The 21663-nt window shown below is 39.5% G+C and overlaps 3 non-coding genes across 3 annotated transcripts; 1 reads left to right on the top strand and 2 right to left on the bottom strand.

Moving 5' to 3' along the window:
• Window positions 1-2771: 2771 nt before the first annotated feature.
• LOC112746346 (small nucleolar RNA R71) lies at window positions 2772-2879 on the top strand. Its single transcript, XR_003174236.1, has one exon. It is a non-coding gene; the product is annotated as a small nucleolar RNA R71 (small nucleolar RNA).
• Window positions 2880-11650: 8771 nt separating this feature from the next.
• Window positions 11651-11754, bottom strand: LOC112746133 (small nucleolar RNA R71). The gene has a single exon (XR_003174030.1). It is a non-coding gene; the product is annotated as a small nucleolar RNA R71 (small nucleolar RNA).
• Window positions 11755-21270: 9516 nt separating this feature from the next.
• LOC112745522 (small nucleolar RNA R71) lies at window positions 21271-21377 on the bottom strand. Its single transcript, XR_003173446.1, has one exon. It is a non-coding gene; the product is annotated as a small nucleolar RNA R71 (small nucleolar RNA).
• Window positions 21378-21663: the final 286 nt, after the last annotated feature.

Here is a 21663-nt window from a genome sequence, read left to right as displayed (position 1 = left end):
CGGATCTCCGGATACTCATTTCTTTTGAGTTTAAAAGGGACCTCAGGGATCACCTTCTTCTTGGCCACAACATCATAGAAGTGGTCTTGATGGGCTTTGGAGATGAACCTTTCCATCTCCCATGACTCGGATGTGGAAGCTTTTGTCTTCCCTTTCCCTCTTCTAGAGGATTCTCCGGTCTTCGATGCCATCAATGGTAATGGAAAAACAAAAAAAGCTATGCTTTTACCACACCAAACTTAGAATATTGCTCGCCCTCGAGCAATAAACAAAAGAATAGAAGAAGAAGAAGAAGAAATATGGAGAGGGAGAGGGAGATGTGGTTTCGGCCAAGAGGAGTGTAGAGGGGTGTGTTGTGTGAATTTGATGAAGAATGGAGGTCTTTATATAGGGAAGGGAGGGGGGTTAAGGTTTGGCCATATGGGTGGGTTTGGGTGGGAAATTGGTTTTGAATTTTGAAGGTAGGTGGAGTTTATGAGGTAGGTTTATGGGGAAGAGGAGATGGATGTGAGTGGTGAAGGTTTAGTGGGGAAGAGAGATTGAGGTGATTGGTGAGGGGTTTTTAGGGAAGAGTGTTTGTGGGGTTGTGTGAAAGAGAGTGGTGAGAAGAAGTGAGTGGAGGTAGGTGGGGATCCTGTGGGGTCCACAGATCCTGAGTGGATCCTGTGGGGTCCACAGATCCTGAGTGGATCCTGTGGGGTCCACAGATCCTGAGGTGTTCAAGGAATTACATCCTTGCACCCATTAGGCATGTAAAAATGCCTTTGTACCCAACTCTGGGCGTTCAGCGCCAGGTTGGTGGCCATTTTGGGCGTTCAGCGCCCATTTGTGTGCCATTTCTGGCGTTGAACGCCAGAACCATGCCTGTTCTGGCGTTCAGCACCCAGAAGTTGCCCATTTTGGGCGTTTAGCGCCAGAACCATGCTCTGTTCTGGCGCTGAACGCCAGACAGATGCTCCTCCAGGGTGTGATTTTTCTTCTACTATTTTTGATTCCGTTTTCAATTTTTCTATTTATTTTGTGACTCCACATGATCATGAACCTAAGAAAACATGAAAAACAATAAAAATAAGAATTAGATAAACATTGGGTTGCCTCCCAACAAGCGCTTCTTTAATGTCAATAGCTTGACAGAGGGCTCTCATGGAGCCTCACAGATGTGCAGAGCTTTGTTGAGACTCTCCAACACCAAACTTAGAGTTTGACTGTGGGGGCTCTGGTTGACTCTGCTTTGAGAGAAGCTTTTTCTGCTTCCTCTCCATGGTTGCAGAGGGAGATCCTTGAGTTTTAAACACAAGGGAGTTTTCATTCCATTGAAGGACTATTTCACCTCTGTCAACATCAATCACAGCTCTTGCTGTGGCCAGGAAAGGTCTTCCTAGGATGATGGATTCATCCTCTTCCTTTCCAGTATCCAGGACTATGAAATCAGCAGGGATGCAAAGGCCCTCAACCTTTACTAATACATCTTCTACTTGTCCATAAGCCTATTTTCTTGAGCTGTCTGCCATCTCCAGTGAGATTTTAGCAGCTTGCACCCCATAGATTCCCAGTTTCTCTATTACAGAGAGGGGCATGCGGTTTATTCCTGAACCAAGGTCACACAGAGCCTTAAAGATCATGGTGCCTATGGTACAGGGTATTATGAACTTTCCAGGATCCTGTCTCTTCTGAGGCAATGTCAGTTGATCCAGATTACTTAGTTCATTGATGAACAAGGGAGGTTCAACTTCCCAAGTATCAATGCCAAATAATTTGGCATTCAGCTTCATGATTGCACCAAGAAACTTGGCAGTTTGCTCTTCAGTAACATCCTCATTCTCTTCAGAAGAGGAATATTCATTAGAGCTCATGAAGGGCATAAGGAGGTTCAATGGAATCTCTATGGTCTCTCGATGAGCCTCAGAGTCCTTTGGTTCCTCAGAGGGAAGCTCCTTATTGGTCACTGGACGTCCCAGGAGGTCTTCCTCCTTGGGATTCACGTCCTCTCCTCTCCTCACAGGTTCGGCCATGGCACTTATGTCAATGGCCTTGCACTCTCCTTTTGGGTTCTCTTCTGTATTACTTGGGAGAGTGCTAGGAGGGATTTCAGTGATCCTTTTACTCAGCTGGCCCACTTGTGCTTCCAAATTTCTAATGAAAGACCTTGTTTCATTCATGAAACTTACAGTGGCCTTAGATAGATCAGAGACTAGATTTGCTAAATTAGAAGCATTTTGTTCAGAGTTCTCTGTCTGTTGCTGAGTGGATGATGGAAAAGGCTTGCTATTGCTAAACCTGTTTCTTCCACCATTCTTAAAGCCTTGTTGGGGCTTTTGATCCTTCCATGAGAAATTTGGATGATTTCTCCATGTTGAGTTATAGGTGTTTCCATAAGGTTCACCTAAGTAATTTACCTCTGCTATTGTAGGGTTCTCAGGATCATAAGCTTCTTCTTCAGAAGATGCCTCTTGAGTACTGTTGGATGCAGCTTGCATTCCATGCAGACTCTGAGAAATCATATTGACTTGCTGAGTCAATATTTTATTCTGAGCCAATATGGCATTCAGAGTATCAACCTCAAGAACTCCCTTCTTCATAGGCGTCCCATTACTCACAGGATTCCTTTCAGAAGTGTACATGAACTGGTTATTAGCAACCATGTCAATGAGTTCTTGAGCTTCTGCAGGCGTTTTCTTTAGGTGAATGGATCCACCTGCAGAAGTGTCTAGTGACATCTTTGATAGCTCAGATAAACCATCATAGAATATATCCAGGATGGTCCATTCTGAAAGCATGTCAGAAGGACACTTTTTGGTCAACTGTTTGTATCTTTCCCAAGCTTTATAGAGGGATTCACCTTCTTTCTGTCTGAAGGTTTGAACATCAGCTCTAAGCTTGCTCAGCTTTTGAGGAGGAAAGTACTTGGCTAAGAAAGCCGTGACCAGCTTATCCCAAGAGTTCAGGCTGTCTTTGGGTTGAGAATCCAACCATAATCTAGCTCTGTCTCTTACAGCAAAAGGGAAAAGCATAAGCCTGTAGACTTCAGGATATACTCCATTAGTCTTAACAGTATCACATATCTGCAAGAATTCAGTTAAGAACTGAAAAGGATCTTCAGATGGAAGTCCATGAAACTTGCAGTTCTGCTGCATCAGAGAAACTAACTGAGGTTTCAGCTCAAAGTTGTTTGCTCCAATGGCAGGAATGGAGATGCTTCTTCCATGTAAATTGGAATTAGGTGCAGTGAAGTCACCAAGCATTCTCCTTGCATTGTTGTTGGATTCGGCTGCCATCTCCTTTACTTGTTCGAAATTTTCAATCAAGTTGTCTCTGGATTGTTGTAATTTAGCTTCTCTTAATTTTCTCTTCAGAGTCCTTTCAGGTTCTGGATCAGCTTCAACAAGAATGCCTTTTTCTCTGTCCCTGCTCATAAGAAAGAGGAGAGAAAAAGAAAAGAAGAGGAATCATCTATGTCACAGTAAAAAAAGAAAAAAGAAGAGAATGAAGAGAGGGTTCGAATTTGGTGATGATGTGAGGAAGAGATGTTAGTTAATGAATGAATAAATAGAATAAGATGAGAGAGAAGGAGGGAATTTTCGAAAATTAATTTTGAAAAGGAGTTAGTGATTTTTGAAAATAGTTTTTGAAAAAATGTTAGTGATTTTCGAAAATTAAGATTTAAAAATTTGAAAATTAAATTAATTAATAAATTAAAAGAAATTTTGAAAAAGGGGGAAGATATTTTCGAAAAATGAGAGAGAGAGAGTTAGTTAGGTAGTTTTGAAAAAGTTAAGAAACAAACAAAAAGTTAGTTAGTTAGTTGGAACAAATTTTAAAAAGATGAGAAGTTAGGAAGTTAGAAAAGATATTTTGAAAAGATATTTTTGAAAAAGATAAGATAAGAAGATGTTTTTGAAAAGATATGATAGGAATTAGTTTTGAAAAAGATTTGATTTTTGAAATCACAATTAATGACTTGATTCATAAGAAATCACAAGATATGATTCTAGAACTTAAAGTTTGAATCTTTCTTAACAAGCGAGTAACAAACTCCAAATTTTTGAATCAAAACATTAATTGTTTATGTTATTTTCGAAAATTTGGTATAAAAATAAGAAAAAGATTTTTGGAATTTTCGAAAATAACTAATAATTTTGAAAAAGATTTGATTTTTGAAAAAGATTTTGAAAAAGATAAGATTTTCAAATTGAAAATTTGATTTGACTCATGAGAAACAATTTGATTTTCAAAAATTTTTGAAAAAGTCAATCCAAATTTTCGAATTTGATGAGAGAAAAGAGGAAAGATATTTTTTTGATTTTTGAAATTTTTATGAAAAACATGAAAATTATGCAATGCATGAAATTTTTAGATCAAAACAATGAATGCATGCAATAATGCTATGAATGTCAAGATGAACACCAAGAACATTATGAAGATCATGATGAACATCAAGAACACATTTTTGAAAAATTTTTTATGCAAAGAAAACATGCAAGACACCAAACTTAGAATTCTTTAATGCTTAGACACTAAGAATTCAAGAATGCATATGAAAAACACTATACAACACAAAACAAAAAATCATCAAGATCAAGCAAGAAGACTTACCAAGAACAACTTGAAGATCATGAAGAACACTATGAATGCTTGATATTTTCGAAAAATGCAAGATGCATATGCAATTGACACCAAACTTATAACATGACTCAAGACTCAAACAAGAAACAGAAAAATATTTTTGATTTTTATGATTTTCTAAATTTTTTTTTTTGATTTTTCGAAAATTATATGAAAAAGGAAAATAAGGATTCCAAAATTTTTAATATGAATTCCAGGAATCTTGCATTCTTAGTCTAAAGCTTCAGTCCAGGAATTAGACATGGCTCACTAGCCAGCCAAGCTTTCAATGAAAGCTCCAGTCCAAAACACTAGACATGGCCAATGGCCAGCCAAGCTTCAGCAGATAACATCAGAGTATATTGATCTTGATAACAAATTGCTGCTCATCATTTATCAAGTATGTAACTTACCTCTGATGGTTTGGAAGCCTCAGTCCAAAAGAATTTAGACATGGCGTTACAGCCAGCCAGGCTTCACATGCTTCATGAAACACTAGAATTCATTCTTAAAAATCTTGAATAAAATTTTTGAAAATATTTTTATTTTTTTTGAAAACAGATGAGAAAATTTTAGAAATGCTTTTGAAAAATTTTTGAAAAGAAAACAAAAAGAAAATTACCTAATCTGAGCGACAAGATGAACCGTCAGTTGTCCAAACTCAAACAATCCCCGGCAACGGCGCCAAAAACTTGGTGCACGAAATTGTGATCTCCAGGCTCGAACAAATCCTGGTAATGGCTCCAAAGCTTGGTGCTCTGATCTTAATTCATAATTGTCACAACTTCGATACAACTAACCAGCAAGTGCACTGGGTCGTCCAAGTAATACCTTACGTGAGTAAGGGTCGAATCCCACGGAGATTGTTGGTATGAAGCAAGCTATGGTCACCTTGTAAATCTCAGTCAGGCGGATATAAAACAGTTATGGAGTTTTCGAAATTAATATTAAAATAGGGATAGAGATACTTATGTAAATCATTGGTAGGAATTTCAGATAAGCGAATGGAGATGCTTTTCGTTCCTCTGAACCTCTGCTTTCCTGCTATCTTCATCCAATCAATCTTACTCCTTTCCATGGCTGGCTTTATGCAAGGGCATCACCGTTGTCAGTGGCTACATCCCCTCCTCTCAGTGAAAGATATGCTCACATGCTCTGTCACAGCACGGCCATTCATCTGTCGGTTCTCGATCATGCTGGAATAGGATTCACCCTCCTTTTGCGTCTGTCACCAACGCCCAGCACTCGCGAGTTTGAAGCTCGTCACAGTCATTCAATCATTGAATCCTACTCGGAATACCACAGACAAGGTTTAGACTTTCCGGATTCTCTTGAATGCCGCCATCATTCTAGCTTACGCCACGAAGATTCCGGTTAAGAGATCTAAGAGATATTCATTCTAGCTTATCTCATGTAGAACGGAAGTGTTTGTCAGGCACGTGTTCATAGGGGAGATGGTGATGAGCGTCACACATAATCATCACCTTCATCACGTTCTTTGGTGCAAATGGATATCTTAGAAGCGAAATAAGATGAATTGAATAGAAAACAGTAGTACTTGCATTAATCTTTGAGGAACAGCAGAGCTCCACACCTTAATCTATGGAGTGTAGAAACTCTACCGTTAAAAATACATAAGTGAAGGTCCAGGCATGGCCGAGATGGCCAGCCCCCTAAAACGTGATCAAAGGATCATAAGGTAATCCAAAGATGAACAATAGATTAAAACTGAGACCAAAGATGGTCAAAAAGACGCCTAATACAATAGTAAAAGGTCCTATTTATAATAAACTAGCTACTAGGGTTTACATGAGTAAGTAATTGATACATAAATCCACTTCCGGGGCCCACTTGGTGTGTGTTTGGGCTGAGCTTGAGTGTTGCACGTGCAGAGGCCATTTGTGGAGTTGAACGCCAGTTTCTGTGCCAGTTTGGGCGTTCAACTCTGGTTTTGGATCCTTTTCTGGCGCTGGACGCCAGATTTGGGCAGAAGGCTGGCGTTGAACGCCAGTTTACGTCGTAAATTCTTGGCCAAAGTATAGAATATTATATATTGCTGGAAAGCCCTGGATGTCTACTTTCCAACGCAATTGGAAGCGCGCCATTTCGAGTTCTGTAGCTCCAGAAAATCCACTTTGAGTGCAGGGAGGTCAGAATCCAACAGCATCAGCAGTCCTTCTTCAACCTCTGAATCTGATTTTTGCTCAAGTCCCTCAATTTCAGCCAGAAAATACCTGAAATCACAGAAAAACACACAAACTCATAGTAAAGTCCAGAAATGTGAATTTAACATAAAAACTAATGAAAATATCCCTAAAAGTAACTAGATCCTACTAAAAACATACTAAAAACAATGTCAAAAAGCGTATAAATTATCCGCTCATCAGCGTGGCACGCCAAACCCACCACTTAAGCCATGGGCGTGCCACTTGGTATCGAAGGCGTGGCACGCCAGCTTTAAAATTACTTGGGCGTGCCACTTGAAAACCTAGGCGTGGCATGCCAAGCTAAGAAAGACACAAATGAATGGGCATGCCACTTGAGCAGCATGGCATGACACGCTAGTACAAAATTCCAGAGAAGAGGTTGAGGGCTAAAAAGGCTGGGCGTGCCACTTGAGGTCGAAGGCGTCGCATGCCAAGCTTCCACCCTTACTTGGGCGTGCCACTTGAGCATCTGGGCATGGCACGCTAAGGTACAAAGAAGGCCAAAGCAAAGGCTGGGCGTGCCACGCCAGCTATTGGAACCAAAGCAAATGATGGGCGTGGCACGCCAACCCCTGGGCGTGGCACGTTGGTTATACTTTCCGGAAAGGGAGAAACAAGGCCAACCATATGGGCGTGCCACTTGGTATCGAAGGCGTGGCACACCAACTTTAAAAATCACTTGGGCGTGCCACTTGAGTCCCAGGCGTGGCACGCCATCATCACCAATCACCCAAGAGAAGACCTGGGCGTGTGATGAGCGGATAATTTATACCCTTTTTGGCATTGTTTTTACATGGTTTTTAGTATGATTTAGTTATTTTTATTATATTTTTATTAGATTTTATTCAAAAATCACAATTCTGGACTTTACTATGAGTTTGTATTTTTTTTCTATGATTTTAGGTATTTTCTGGCTGAAATTGAGGGACCTGAGCAAATATCTGATTCAGAGGCTGAAAAAGGACTGTAGATGCTATTAGATTCTGACCTCCCTGCACTTGAAGTAGATTTTCCAGAGCTACAGAAGCCTAATTGGTGCGCTCTCAAGTGCGTTGGAAAGTAGACATCCTGGGCTTTCCAGCAATATATAATAGTTTATACTTTGCCCGAGATTTGATGGCCCAAACTGGCATTCAAGGTCAGCCTAAAACATCGTGGTGTAAAACGCCCAAACTGGCACCAGAATTGGAGTTAAACGTCCAAACTGGCATCAAAGCTGGCGTTTAACTCCAGAAACAGCCTAAGTACAAAATATCTTCAATGCTCAGCCCAAGCACACACCAAGTGGGCCCCGGAAGTGGATTTCTGCACTATCTGCACTTAGTTACTTATTTTCTGTAATCCTAGGCTACTAGTTTAGTATAAAAACTACTTTTAGAGATTTATTTTAGAGCTTTTGACATCTCTGGACGTTTAGTCCTTAGACTTTACCATTGTACACGTTTGGAGGCTGGCCTCACGGCCATGCCTAGACCTTTTACTTATGTATTTTCTACGGTGGAGTTTCTACACCCCAAAGATTAAGGTGTGGAGCTCTGCTGTTCTTCATGAATTAATACAAGTACTATTGTTTTTCTATTCAATTAACGCCTACTTCTTCTCTAAGATATTCACTCGCACTTCAACCTGATGAATGAGATGACCCGTGACACTCATCATCATTCTCACTTATGAACGCGTGCCTGACAACCACTTCTATTCTACCTGCAATAGCTTGAGTGTGTATCTCTTGGCCTCCTGGTTCACGACGCTTGGTTGCCTCTCCGGACAACAGAGCATTCCATTCCGTGAGATCAGAGTCTTCGTGGTATAGGCTAGAACCATTGGCAGCATTCCTGAGATCCGAAAAGTCTAAACCTTGTTTGTGGTATTCCGAGTAGGATCTGGGAAGGGATGACTGTGACGAGCTTCAAACCTGTGAATGTGGGGCACAAGTGACAATGTGCAAAAGAACAATGGTCCTATTCCGACGCTAGCGGGAACCAACAGATGATTAGCTATGCGGTGACAGCGCATATGGATTTGTTTTCATCCGAGAGGATCATACAGCTTGCCATGGAAGGAGGTAACGCATGGTTGGAAGAAGACAATAGGAAAGCAGAGGTTCGGAAGCAACAAAGCATCTCCAGACGCTTATCTGAAATTTCCACCAATGAATTACATAAGTAACTTTATCTTATTTTATATTTTATTTATATTTTAATTATCAAGACTTTATAACCATTTGAATCTGCCTGACTGAGATTTACAAGGATGACCATAGCTTGCTTCAAGCCGACAATCTCCGTGGGATCGACCCTTACTCACGTAAGGTTTATTACCTGGACGACCTAGTGCACTTGCTGGTTAGTTGTGCGGAGTTGTGAAAAAGAGTTGAGATTAAGATCATGTGTACCAAGTTTTGGGCGCCATTGTTAGAGATCACAATTTCGTGCACCAAGTTTTTGGCGCCGTTGCCGGGGATTGTTCGAGTTTGGACAACTGACGGTTCATCTTGTTGCTCAGATTAGGTAATTTTATTTTATTTTTAAAGCTTTTTAGTTCGAAAAATTTTCAAAAAAATAATAATAAATAAAATAAATTATTCTATGTTCTTCAGAATTTTTAAGAATGAATTCTAGAGTTTCAGTTGATATGTGAAGCCTGGCTGGCTACTAAGCCATGTCTAATTTTTTTGGAATGAGGCTTTCACTTATCATTGCAAGAGCTTTTTTATTCTCAGCAATTCAGCTATTGTATGTCTGATTTGTATGTTGAAGCTTGGCTGGCCATTTGGCCATGTCTAATCTTTTGGACCGAAGCTTTCACATAAAGCTTGGCTGGCTATTAAGCCATGTCTAAAATTTTGGACCGAAGCTTTAGACTAACATTGCATGATTCTTGGAATTCTTATTAAAAATTTTGAAATTCTTATTTTTCTTTTTCCAAATAATTTTCAAAAAATCCAAAATTTTTTTTTAATAAAACCATAAAAACCAAAAATTTTATGTTTCTTGTTTGAGTCTAGTGTCAAATTTTAAGTTTGGTATCAATTTCATGTTTTTAATTTTTCTTTAAATTTTCGAAGAACACATGCATGGAATTGTTCTTCATGATCTTCAAGTTGTTCTTGATGAATTTCTTTGTTTGATCTTTAAATTTTCTTGTTTTGTATCTTTTCTTATTTTTCATATGCATTTTTTAATTATTAGTGTCTAAAGTTTAAAAATTTTTATGTTTGGTGTCTTTCATGTCTTTCTTTTCTTAAAAATTTTCAAAAATATGTTCTTGATGTTCATCATGATCTTCAAAGTGTTCTTGGTGTTTATCTTGACATTCAAAGTGTTCTTGCATGCATTATTAGTTTTGATCTTAAATTTTTATGTTTTGCATCATTTAGTTATTTTTCTCTCTCCTCATTAAAAATTCAAAAATAAAAAAAATATCTTTCCCTTATTTCACTCATAAATTTCGAAAATTTGAATTGATTTAGTCATAAAGTTTTAAAATTTAGTTGTTCCTTGTTAGTCAAGTCAATATTTCAAATTAAAATTTCTATCTTTTTCAAAAATCAAATCTTTTTCTTACTTTTGTTTCATAATTTTCGAAATTACTACTAACATTTAATGTTTAGATTAAAAAATTTTCATGTTGTTACTTGCCTATTAAGAAAGGTTCAATCTTTGAATTCTAGAATCATATCTTTTAATTTCTTGTTAATCAAGTAATCAACTTTAATTTTCAAAATCAAATATTTTTAATTTCCTTTTTAATTCTTTTTCAAAATAAATTTCAATCATATATTTTTTAAAATGAATTTCAAAATCTTTTCTAACTTCTTATTTTTTCAAAATTGATTTTCAAATCTTCTTCAATTAACTACTTAACTTTTTGTTTGATTTTAAAAGTTTACTATTTCTATCATATCTTTTTCAAAACTACCTAACCACTTTTCTCTCTCTAATTTTCGAAAACTCCTCACCACTTTTTCAAAATTCTTTTTAATTAACTAATTATTTTAAATTTTAATTTCACTTTATTCCTTTCTATAATTTCAAATACTAACCAATAATTAAAATAAAAACAAAAAATATTTTCCTTTTATTTTAATTTTAAAATTGAATTCTCTCTCTCATCTCTTTCTATTTATTTATTTATTTACTAACACTTCTCTTCTTCTTATAATTCGAACCCTCTCTCCCTCTCTGTGTTCGAATTTCTCTCTTCTCATTCTTCTACTTTTCTCTTCTTCTACTCACATAAAGGAATCTCTATACTGTGACATAGAGGAATTCTATTCTTTTCTGTTCTCTTCTTTTTCATATGAGCAGGAGCAAGGATAAGAACATTCTTGTTGAAGCTGATCCGGAACCTGAAAGGACTCTAAAGAGGAAGCTAAGAGAAGCTAAAGCACAACACTCTGGAGAGGACCTGACAGAATTTTTTGAAAAAGAAGAAGAGATGGCCGAACCTAATAACAATGGTGGAGATGCAAGGAAGATGCTTGGTGACTTTATTGCACCCTCTTCTGACTTCTGTGGAAGAAGCATCTCAATTCCTGCAATTGGAGCAAACAACTTTGAGCTTAAGCCTCAATTAGTTTCTCTAATGCAGCAGAATTGCAAGTTTCATGGACTTCCATTGGAAGATCCTCATCAGTTTTTAGCTGAATTCTTGCAAATTTGTGACACTGTTAGACCAATGGGGTTAATCCTGAGGTCTACAGACTTATGCTTTTTCTCTTTGCTGTAAGAGACAGAGCTAGGACATGGTTGGACTCACAACCTAAAGATAGCCTGAACTCTTGGAAAAAGTTGGTCAATACTTTCTTGGCCAAATTCTTTCCACCTCAAAAGTTGAGAAAGCTTAGAGTGGAAGTCCAAACCTTCAAACAGAAGAAAGGTGAATCCCTCTATGAAGCTTGGGAAAGATACAAGCAATTGATCAGAAGGTGTCCTTCTGACATGTTTTCAGAATGGAGCATCATATGTATATTCTATGATGGTCTGTCTGAATTGTCCAAGATGTCCACTCTGCTGGAGGATCTCTTCATCTGAAGAAGACGCCTGCAGAAGCCCAGGAACTCATTGAAATGGTTGCAAATAACCAGTTCATGTACACTTCTGAAAGGAATCCTGTGAATAATGGGACAACTCAGAAGAAAGGAGTTCTTGAGATTGATACTTTGAATGCAATATTGGCTCAGAACAAAATATTAACTCAGCAAGTCAATATGATTTCTCAAAGTCTGTTTGGAATGCAAGCTGCAACAGGCAATACTAAGGAAGCTTCCTCTGAAGAAGAAGCCTATGATCCTGAGAATCTTGGAATGGAAGAGGTGAATTACATGGGAGAATCCTATGGAAACACCTACAATCCTTCATGGAGAAATCATCCTAATCTCTCATGGAAGGGTCAACAGAAGCCTAATCAAGGCTTCAATAATAATAATAGTGGGAGAGCACGGTTTGGCAATAACAAACCTTTTCCATCATCTTCTCAGCAACAGACAGAGAATTCTAAGCAGAGTCACTCTGACTTAGCAACTGTAGTCTCTGATCTATCTAAGACCACTCTCAGTTTCATGACTGAAGCAAGGTCCTCCATTAGAAATTTGGAGGCACAAGTGGGTCAGCTGAGTAAAAGAGTTACTGAACTCCCTCCTAGTACTCTCCCAAGCAATACAGAAGAGAATCCAAAAAGAGAGTGCAAGGCCATCCATATAACCACCATGGCCGAACTTGTAGAGGAGGGAAAGGCAGTGATTTCCAGTGAGGAAGACCTCAATGGATGTGCACTGGCCTCCAAGGAGTTCCCTATTGAGGAACCAAAGGAATCTGAGGCTCATATAGAGACCATAGAGATTCCACTGAACTTACTGTTGCCATTCATGAGCTCTGATGAGTATTCTTCATCTGAAGAGGATGAAGACATTGTTGAAGAGTAAGTTGCTCAGTATCTAGGAGCAATCATGAAGCTGAATGCCAAGTTATTTGGTAATGAGACTTGGGAGGATGAACCCTCATTGCTCATCAATGAACTAAATGATCTGGTTCAACTGAAATTACCTCAGAAGAAACAGGATCCTGAAAAGTTCTTAATACCTTGTACTATAGGTACCATGACCTTTAAGAAGGCTCTGTGTGACCCTGGGTCAAGTATAAAACTCATGCCCCTCTTTGTAATGGAGAAACTAGGGATCTTTGAGGTGCAAGCTGCAAGAATCTCACTAGAGATGGCAGACAATTCAAGGAAATAGGCTTATGGACTTGTAGAGGATGTCTTAGTGAAGGTTGAAGGCTATTACATCCCTGCTGACTTCATAATCCTAGAGACTGGGAAGGATGAAGATGATTCCATCATCCTTGGAAGACCCTTCCTAGCCACAGCAAGAGCTGTGATTAATGTGGACAGAAGAGAGTTAGTACTTCAAGTGAATGAGGACTACCTTGTGTTTAAGGCTCAATGATCTTCTTCTGTAACCATGGAGAGGAAGCATGAAAAGCTTCTCTCAATACAAAGTCAAACAGAGCTCCCACACTCAACTTCTAAGTTTGGTGTTGGGATGCCAATATCAAGCTCTGAATCTCTGTGAAGCTCTCTAAGAGCTCATTGTCAAGCTATTAACATTAAAGAAGCGCTTATCGGGAGGCAACCCAATGTTATTTAATTATATTTATTTATTTTCCATTGTTATTTTATGTTTTCTTTAGGTTGATGATCATGTGAAGTCACAAAAACAACTGAAAAATCAAAAACAGAATGAAAAACAGCATTAAAAATAGCACACCCTAGAGGACAGGCTTACTGGCGTTTAAACGCTAGTAAGGATAGTAGAATGGGCGTTTAACGCCCAGCCTGGCAGCATTATGGGCGTTAAACCCCAGAATGGGCAACACTCTGGGTGTTTAACGCCAGAAAGGGCTGTCTGGCACAGGTTGGCATTAAACGCCAGAAATCGGCATCTGGCTGGCATTTAACGCCAGAAATGGGCATCTGGCTGGCGTTTAATGCCAGGAAAGGTAGTAGAGCTGGCGTTAAATGCCAGAATTGGCACAGAATAGGCGTTTAAACGCCAGAATGGTGCAGAGACTCAAATTCCTTGACACCTCAGGATCTGTGGACCCACAGGATCCCCACCTACCCCACTTCTTCTTCTCTCCTCTTCACACCTTTCCATAACACTCTTCCCCATACACCCTTGACCAATCACCTCAATACCTCTTCCCCAAACACCATTCACCTATCAAATCTTACCCTCTTCCCCATACTCTCTTCACCACTCACATCCATCCATCATAAAACCCCACCTACCTCACCATTCAAATTCAAACTAATTCCCTCCTAAACCCTCCCCTTCATGACCGAACCCCCCTCTCTTATCCTATAAATACCCCTCCTCACTACCTTCAATTTCACACAACATACACACTACAACCCACCTTGGCCGAACCAACACCAACCCTCCATCTCCTCCATTTCTTCTTCTTCTACTCTTTTCTTTCTTTTTTTGGTCGAGGACAAGCAAATCTTCTAAGTTTGGTGTGGGAAAAGCTAAGCTTTTTATTTTTCCATAACCACTAATGGCACCTAAGGCTGGAGAAACCTCTAGAAAAAGGAAAGGGAAGACAATAGCTTCCACCTCCAAGTCATGGGAGATGGAGAGATTCATCTCAAAGGTCCATCAAGACCACTTCTATGAAGTTGTGGCCAAGAAAAAGGTAATCCCCGAGGTCCCCTTCAAGCTCAAAAAGAGTGAATATCCGGAGATCCGACATGAAGTTTGAAGAAAAGGTTGGGAAATCCTCACCAACCCCATTCAACAAGTCAGGATCTTAATGGTTCAAGAGTTCTATACCAATGCATGGATCACTAAGAACCATGACCAAAGTGTGAACCCGAACCCAAAGAATTGTCTCACAATGGTTTGGGAGAACTACTTGGATTTTAGTCTGGAAAATGTGAGGCTAGAATTTAACTTGCCAATGATGCAAGGAGATCCTCACCCTTTCACTAGAAGGGTCAACTTTGATAAAAGGTTGGACCAAGTCCTTAGGGACATTTGTGTGGAAGGCGCTCAATGGAAGAGAGATTCAAGAGGCAAGCCAGTTCAACTAGGAAGGCTTGACCTCAAACCCTGGCTAGGGGATGGTTGGAGTTCATCCAACGCTCTATCATTCCTACTAGCAACCGGTCTGAAGTTACAATAGACCGGGCTATCATGATCCATAACATCATGAATGGAGAGGAAATAGAAGTTCATGAGATTATATCCCTATAACTCCACAAGGGGGCAGACAAGCCCTTCACTTTGGCAAGGTTAGCCTTCCCTCATCTCATTTGTCACCTATGCAATTCAGTTGGAGTTGTCATAGAGAAAGACACCCTCATTGAAGAGGACAAGCCCATCACTAAGAAAATGATGGAGCAAACAAGAGAGCCCACTCATGGACCTCAAAAAGAGCATGAGGAAATTCCTCATCATGAAATCCCTGAGATGCCTCATGGGATGCATTTTCCTCCACAAAACTATTGGGAGCAAATCAACACCTCCCTAGGAGAATTAAGTTCCAACATGGGACAACTAAGGATAGAGCACCAAGAGCATTCCATCCTCCTCCATGAAATTAGAGAAGACCAAAGAGGCATGAGGGAGGAGCAACAAAGGCAAGGAAGAGACATAGAGGAGCTCAAGCACTCCATAAGATCTTCAAGAGGAAGAACTAGCCGCCATCACTAAGGTGGACCCATTCTTTAATTTCTTTGTTCTTTATTTTCTGTTTTTCATTTCCTATGCCTTATGTTTTATTTATGTTTGTGTCTTTATTACATGATCATTAGTGTCTAGTGTCTATGCCTTAAAGCTATGAATGTCCTATGAATCCATCACCTTTCTTAAATGAAAAATGTTTTTAATTTCAAAAGAACAAGAAGTACATGGATTTCGAATTTTATCTTGAAATGAGCTTAATTATTTTGATGTGGTGGCAATACTTTTTGTTTTCTGAATGAATCTTGAACAGTGCATATTTTTGAATTTGTTGTTTATGAATGTTAAAATTGTTGGCTCTTGAAAGAATAATGAAAAAGGGGAAATGTTATTGATAATCTGAAAAATCATAAAATTGATTATTGAAGCAAGAAAAAGCAGTGAATAGCAAGGCTTGCGAAAAAAAAAGAAAGAAAAAGAAAAAGTAAGCAGAAAAAGCCAATAGCCCTTTAACCCAAAAGGCAAGGATAAAAAGGATCCAAGGCTTTGAGCATTAATGGATAGGAGGGCCCACAGGAATAAAATCCTAGCCTAAGCGGCTAAACCAAGCTGTCCCTAACCATGTGCTTGTGGCGTGAAGGTGTCAAGTGAAAAGCTTGAGACTGAGTGGTTAAAGTTGTGGTCCAAAGCAAAAAGAGTGTGCTTAAGAGCTCTGGGCACCTCTAACTGGGGACTCTAGCAAAGCTGAGTCACAATCTGAAAAGGTTCACCTAGTTATGTGTCTGTGGCATTTATGTATCCGGTGGTAATACTGGAAAACAAAATGCTTAGGGTCACGGCCAAGACTCATAAAGTAGCTGTGTTCAAGAATCAACATACTGAACTAGGAGAATCAATAACACTATCTGAATTCTGAGTTCCTACAGATGCCAATCATTCTAAACTTCAAAGGATAAAGTGAGATGCCAAAACTGTTCAGAAGCAAAAAGGCTACAAGTCCCGCTCATCTAATTAAAGCTAATCTTCATTGATAAGTTTGGAATTTATTATATATTCTCTTCTTTTTATCCTATTTTATTTTCATTTGCTTGGGGACAAGCAACAATTCAAGTTTGGTGTTGTGATGAGCGGATAATTTATACCCTTTTTGGCATTGTTTTTACATGGTTTTTAGTATGATTTAGTTATTTTTTATTATATTTTTATTAGTTTTTATTCAAAAATCATATTTGTGGACTTTACTATGAGTTTGAGTATTTTTCTGTGATTTCAGGTATTTTCTGGCTGAAATTGAGGGACCTGAGCGAAAATCTGATTCAGAGGCTGAAAAAGGACTACAGATGCTGTTGGATTCTGACCTCCCTGCACTCAAAGTGGATTTTCTGGAGCTACAGAAGCCCAATTGGCGCACTCTTAATTGCGTTGGAAAGTAGACATCCTGGGCTTTCCAGAAATATTTAATAGTCTATACTTTGCCCGAGATTTGATGGCCCAAACTGGCGTTCAAAGTCAGCCTAAAACATCTTGGCGTAAAACGCCCAAATTGGCACCAGAATTGGAGTTAAATGCCCAAACTGGCATCAAAGCTGGCGTTTAACTCTAGGAACAGCCTAAGCAAGAAAAAGCTTCAATGCTCAGCCCAAGCACACACCAAGTGGGCCCCGGAAGTGGATTTCTGCACTATCTGCACTTAGTTACTCATTTTCTGTAATCCTAGGCTACTAGTTTTGTATAAAAACTACTTTTAGAGATTTATTTTTTAGAGCTTTTGACATCTCTAGACGTTTAGTCCTTAGACTTTACCATTGTACACGTTTGGAGGCTAGCCTCACGGCCATGCCTAGACCTTTCACTTATGTATTTTCTACGGTGGAGTTTCTACACCCCAAAGATTAAGGTGTGGAGCTCTGCTGTTCTTCATGAATTAATACAAGTACTATTGTTTTTCTATTCAATTCACGCCTACTTCTTCTCTAAGATATTCACTCGCACTTCAACCTGATGAATGAGATGACCCGTGACACTCATCATCATTCTCACTTATGAACGCGTGCCTGACAACCACTTCCGTTCTACCTGCAATAGCTTGAGTGTGTATCTCTTGGCCTCCTGGTTCACGACGCATGGTTGCCTCTCCTGACAACAGAGCATTCCATTCCGTGAGATCAGAATCTTCGTGGTATAGGCTAGAACCATTGGCAGCATTCCTGAGATCCGGAAAGTCTAAACCTTGTCTGTGGTATTCCGAGTAGGATCTGGGAAGGGATGACTGTGACGAGCTTCAAACCTGCGAATAGGGCTGGAAGTGAGCTGAGCTAAGCCGAGCTTGACCAAGCTCAAGGTCGGCTCACAAAAATTGAGCTTGGCTCACGGCTCGACTCATTAACAATCGAGCCTATTTCTTAAGCTCAAGCTCGACTCACCAAAAGGTCACGAGCTGGCTCAAATAATAGAAATATAAATACATAATCTATAATTCTATATCAATAAATTATAACTTATATTTTTTTAAAAATATTTAAAAAGATCAATTTTATATACTGTTATCTATCAATAAATTATAAATTTTTTATTTATGTCCTGCATCAAAATTATATGTAAAAAATAAATATAAAATTTTAAATAATTAAGATTATTATTATATATATATATATAATCGAGTCAGCTCACGAGCTAATGAGTTGAGCTTATCCAAGCTCAAGCTTGGCTCACTAGCTCACGAGCTTAGCTTATCGAGCTATTAACGAGTCGAGCTCGAGCTAGCTCATGAGCTGGCTTGACTCACTTCCAGCGCAGGCTGCGAATGTGGGGCACAAGTGATAGTGTGCAAAAGGACAATGGTCCTATTCCGACGCTAGCAGGAACCGACAGATGATTAGCCGTGCGGTGACAGCGCATATGGATTTGTTTTCATCCGAGAGGATCATACAGCTTGCCATGGAAGGAGGTAACGCATAGTTGGAAGAAGACAATAGGAAAGCAGAGGTTCAGAAGCAACAAAGCATCTCCAGACGCTTATCTGAAATTCCCACCAATGAATTACATAAGTAACTTTATCTTATTTTATATTTTATTTATATTTTAATTATCAAAACTTTATAACCATTTGAATCTGCCTGACTGAGATTTACAAGGATGACCATAGCTTGCTTCAAGCCGACAATCTCCGTGGGATCGACCCTTACTCTTGTAAAGTTTATTACTTGGACGACCCAGTGCACTTGCTGGTTAGTTGTGCGGAGTTGTGAAAAAGAGTTGAGATTAAGATCGTGCGTACCAAGTTTTGGGCGCCATTGTTAGAGATCACAATTTCGTGCACCAGCGTGCCACTTGAGTTCTGGGCGTGGCACGCCAAGCAGAGGAGCCAAGCACATGAAGGGCGTGGCACACCAAACCCTGGGCGTGCCACGTTAGTTTAACTTTCCAGAGAGGAACTCCAAGCACATGATGGGCGTGGCACGCCAAACCCTGGGTGTGCCACGTTAGTTCAACTTTCCAGAGAGATAGATCAAGCACATAGCATGGGCATGGCACGCCAAACCCTGGGCGTGCAACGCTAGTTCAAATTTCCAGAAGCTAACAAGGAGAGGGACAAGGCCTGGGCATGCCACTTGGGCTCAAAGGCATGGAACGCCAGGCTAACCAAGGCTTTAAAAAGGCCTGGGCGTGCCACTTGGGCTCGAAGGCGTGGTACGCCAGGCTATCCAAGGTTTTAAAGAACCCTGGGCGTGCCACTTGGGCTCGAAGGCGTGGCACGCCAGGGTGGTCAATAGAGGAAGACGTGCCATTTGAAGATTGGGTGTGGCACGCCAAGTCAAATTCAGAGTGAGGCGTGGCATGCCACTGAACACCAACCACATGCCAGCTGTGAGATCACGTTTATTGAGTTTCTTTTCCCTCCAAAATGTAATTTTACTTTCACTTTTGTATTTTCTTTATTTGCTAGTTCTAGGAGTAGTATAAATACCCCTTGCAAGTACTGAAGAAGGGGGTTAAGCAGTGGAGCTATTAGTTGAAGCATAGTTAGATTCATTTTTCCATCTCTTACTTTTTCTTGAGCTCTGAGTAGCTAAATTCCCTCTCATTGAGAGAGGGAGCTCTGTTGTACTTGATGGATTAATGATAGTGAATTTCTTCTTCTCTTCATCTTCTCTTTGATTTGCTAGAAGGAATTTCGTTCTTCATGCTAGTGTTCAATCACCTTCGAAAAGGGGTTGAATGCAAAATGGGTTTCATGGGAATCTTGGAAAAGGAAACATGAAATCATGCTAGAAATCCCTTCTCACACTTGAGTAGGATCTAGGTTTTAGTGTTTGGATATGGTGACATAAAATCCTCCCTCTACTTGGAACTATGATGATGTGTGGTATAATCAGGGACCAAGCATATCTCTCTTCATGAGCAATTAGACCAAGGAATTGGCTATTGATCAAGATCTGAGAGATTGAGTCACCAAGGGATTAGGGCTCAATCAATCATGATTGCCAAGAGGTCAATGAGTTGCATGATTGAAGAGGATATGAGCTGGATTTAATCCAAAGAGGCAACATCTCCTGATCTCAATAAAATCCCCTCATTCTCATCTTCCACTTTCTTTATAGCTTTCTTTATATTCTGCAATTCCCCATTCCCATTTACTATTAAGTCATTTAAGTTTCTGCTCTTTACTTTCCTGCCATTTCCAATTCTGCCAATTACTGCTTTCATTTACTTTTGAGTCATTTATAATTCTGCACAATTACAATTCTGCAATCACAATCTATTTTGCTTAGCTTGACTAATTCACCAATTGATTAAAATTGCTCAAATCTATCAATCTCTGTGGATACAATCCACTCTACTGTGGGTTATTACTTGACGATAATTTTGGTGCGCTTGCCAAAAGAACGGATTCACAAAATTTATAATGGGGTGTGAATTCGGTTCATCAAGTTTTATGGCGCTGTTGCCGGGGATTGGTTTGAATTTGACAATGATTAAATTGATTGGGGAGCTAGATTAAGCAATTTTATTACCTTGTTATTTTCTTTTAACTCTTTACTTTTCTGTCCACTCTGTTTTCTTTATTTTTACTTTGATTATTTTAGCTATTCATTGTTCATATTTCCATTCTTCTAACTGTTTGATTAATTGCATTAACCAAGCTAACCACTAATCTTAACTGTAGTGATTCTTTCACTTGTCCTCTATTTGATGTTTGTTGAATGTATGACAGGTAGAAGGGGAGAAACTTCATCCTCTTTTGATAGTGAAATTGAGAGGACCTTCTTTAGATTAAGGAGGAAAGCAAGAGGCAAAGGCATAGTTGGAGAGGAACTAGTGGAGGAACATCTGAGAACCACCATGAATGACGAAGTACAAGACAATATTGGAGGAGATGCTGGAAATCATGTTGGGCAAGAGAGGAGAGTCTTAGGCTCCTACATCAACCCAAATCCAGGAAACTGTGGCAGCAGCATCCTCAAACCAACAATCCATGCTAACAACTTCGAGTTGAAACCTCAACTCATCACACTTGTTCAGAATAATTGTTCATATGGAGGAGGAGCCCAGGAGGACCCAAATCAACATCTCAGTACATTCTTGAGGATTTGTGACACTGTAAAGTCCAATGGTGTGCACCCTGACACCTACAAGCTACTTTTGTTCCCTTTCTCACTCAGAGATAAGGCAGCAAAGTGGTTGGAAGCATTTCCCAAGGAGAGTCTAACCACATGGGATGACGTTGTAAATAAATTTCTAGCAAGATTTTACCCTCCACAGAGAGTCAACAGGCTAAGAGCTGAGGTACAAACTTTCAGACAGCAAGATGGTGAAACACTCTATAAGGCCTGGGAGAGGTTCAAGGATTTGACAAGGAAATTCCCACTTGATATGTTCAATGAGTGGGTGCAACTACACATCTTCTATGAAGGGCTGTCATATGAGTCAAAGCAAGCAGTAGATCATTCTTCTGGAGGCTTACTCAATAAGAAGAAAACCATTGAAGAAGCCATAGATGTCATAAAGACTGTAGTCGAGAATGAGTACTTCTATGCTTCAGAAAGAACTCAAAAGAGAGGAGTGATGGAGCTCAACTCAATGGATGCCTTGCTGGCCCAAAACAAATTGATCACTGCACAACTAGCAGTCTTGACCAAGAAGATGGAGAGTAATCAAGTCTTA

Source organism: Arachis hypogaea, chromosome 14 (assembly GCF_003086295.3).
Source record: "Arachis hypogaea cultivar Tifrunner chromosome 14, arahy.Tifrunner.gnm2.J5K5, whole genome shotgun sequence".
NCBI classification, from domain to species: Eukaryota; Viridiplantae; Streptophyta; class Magnoliopsida; order Fabales; family Fabaceae; genus Arachis; species Arachis hypogaea.
This window is presented reverse-complemented; position numbering and strand designations above follow the sequence as displayed.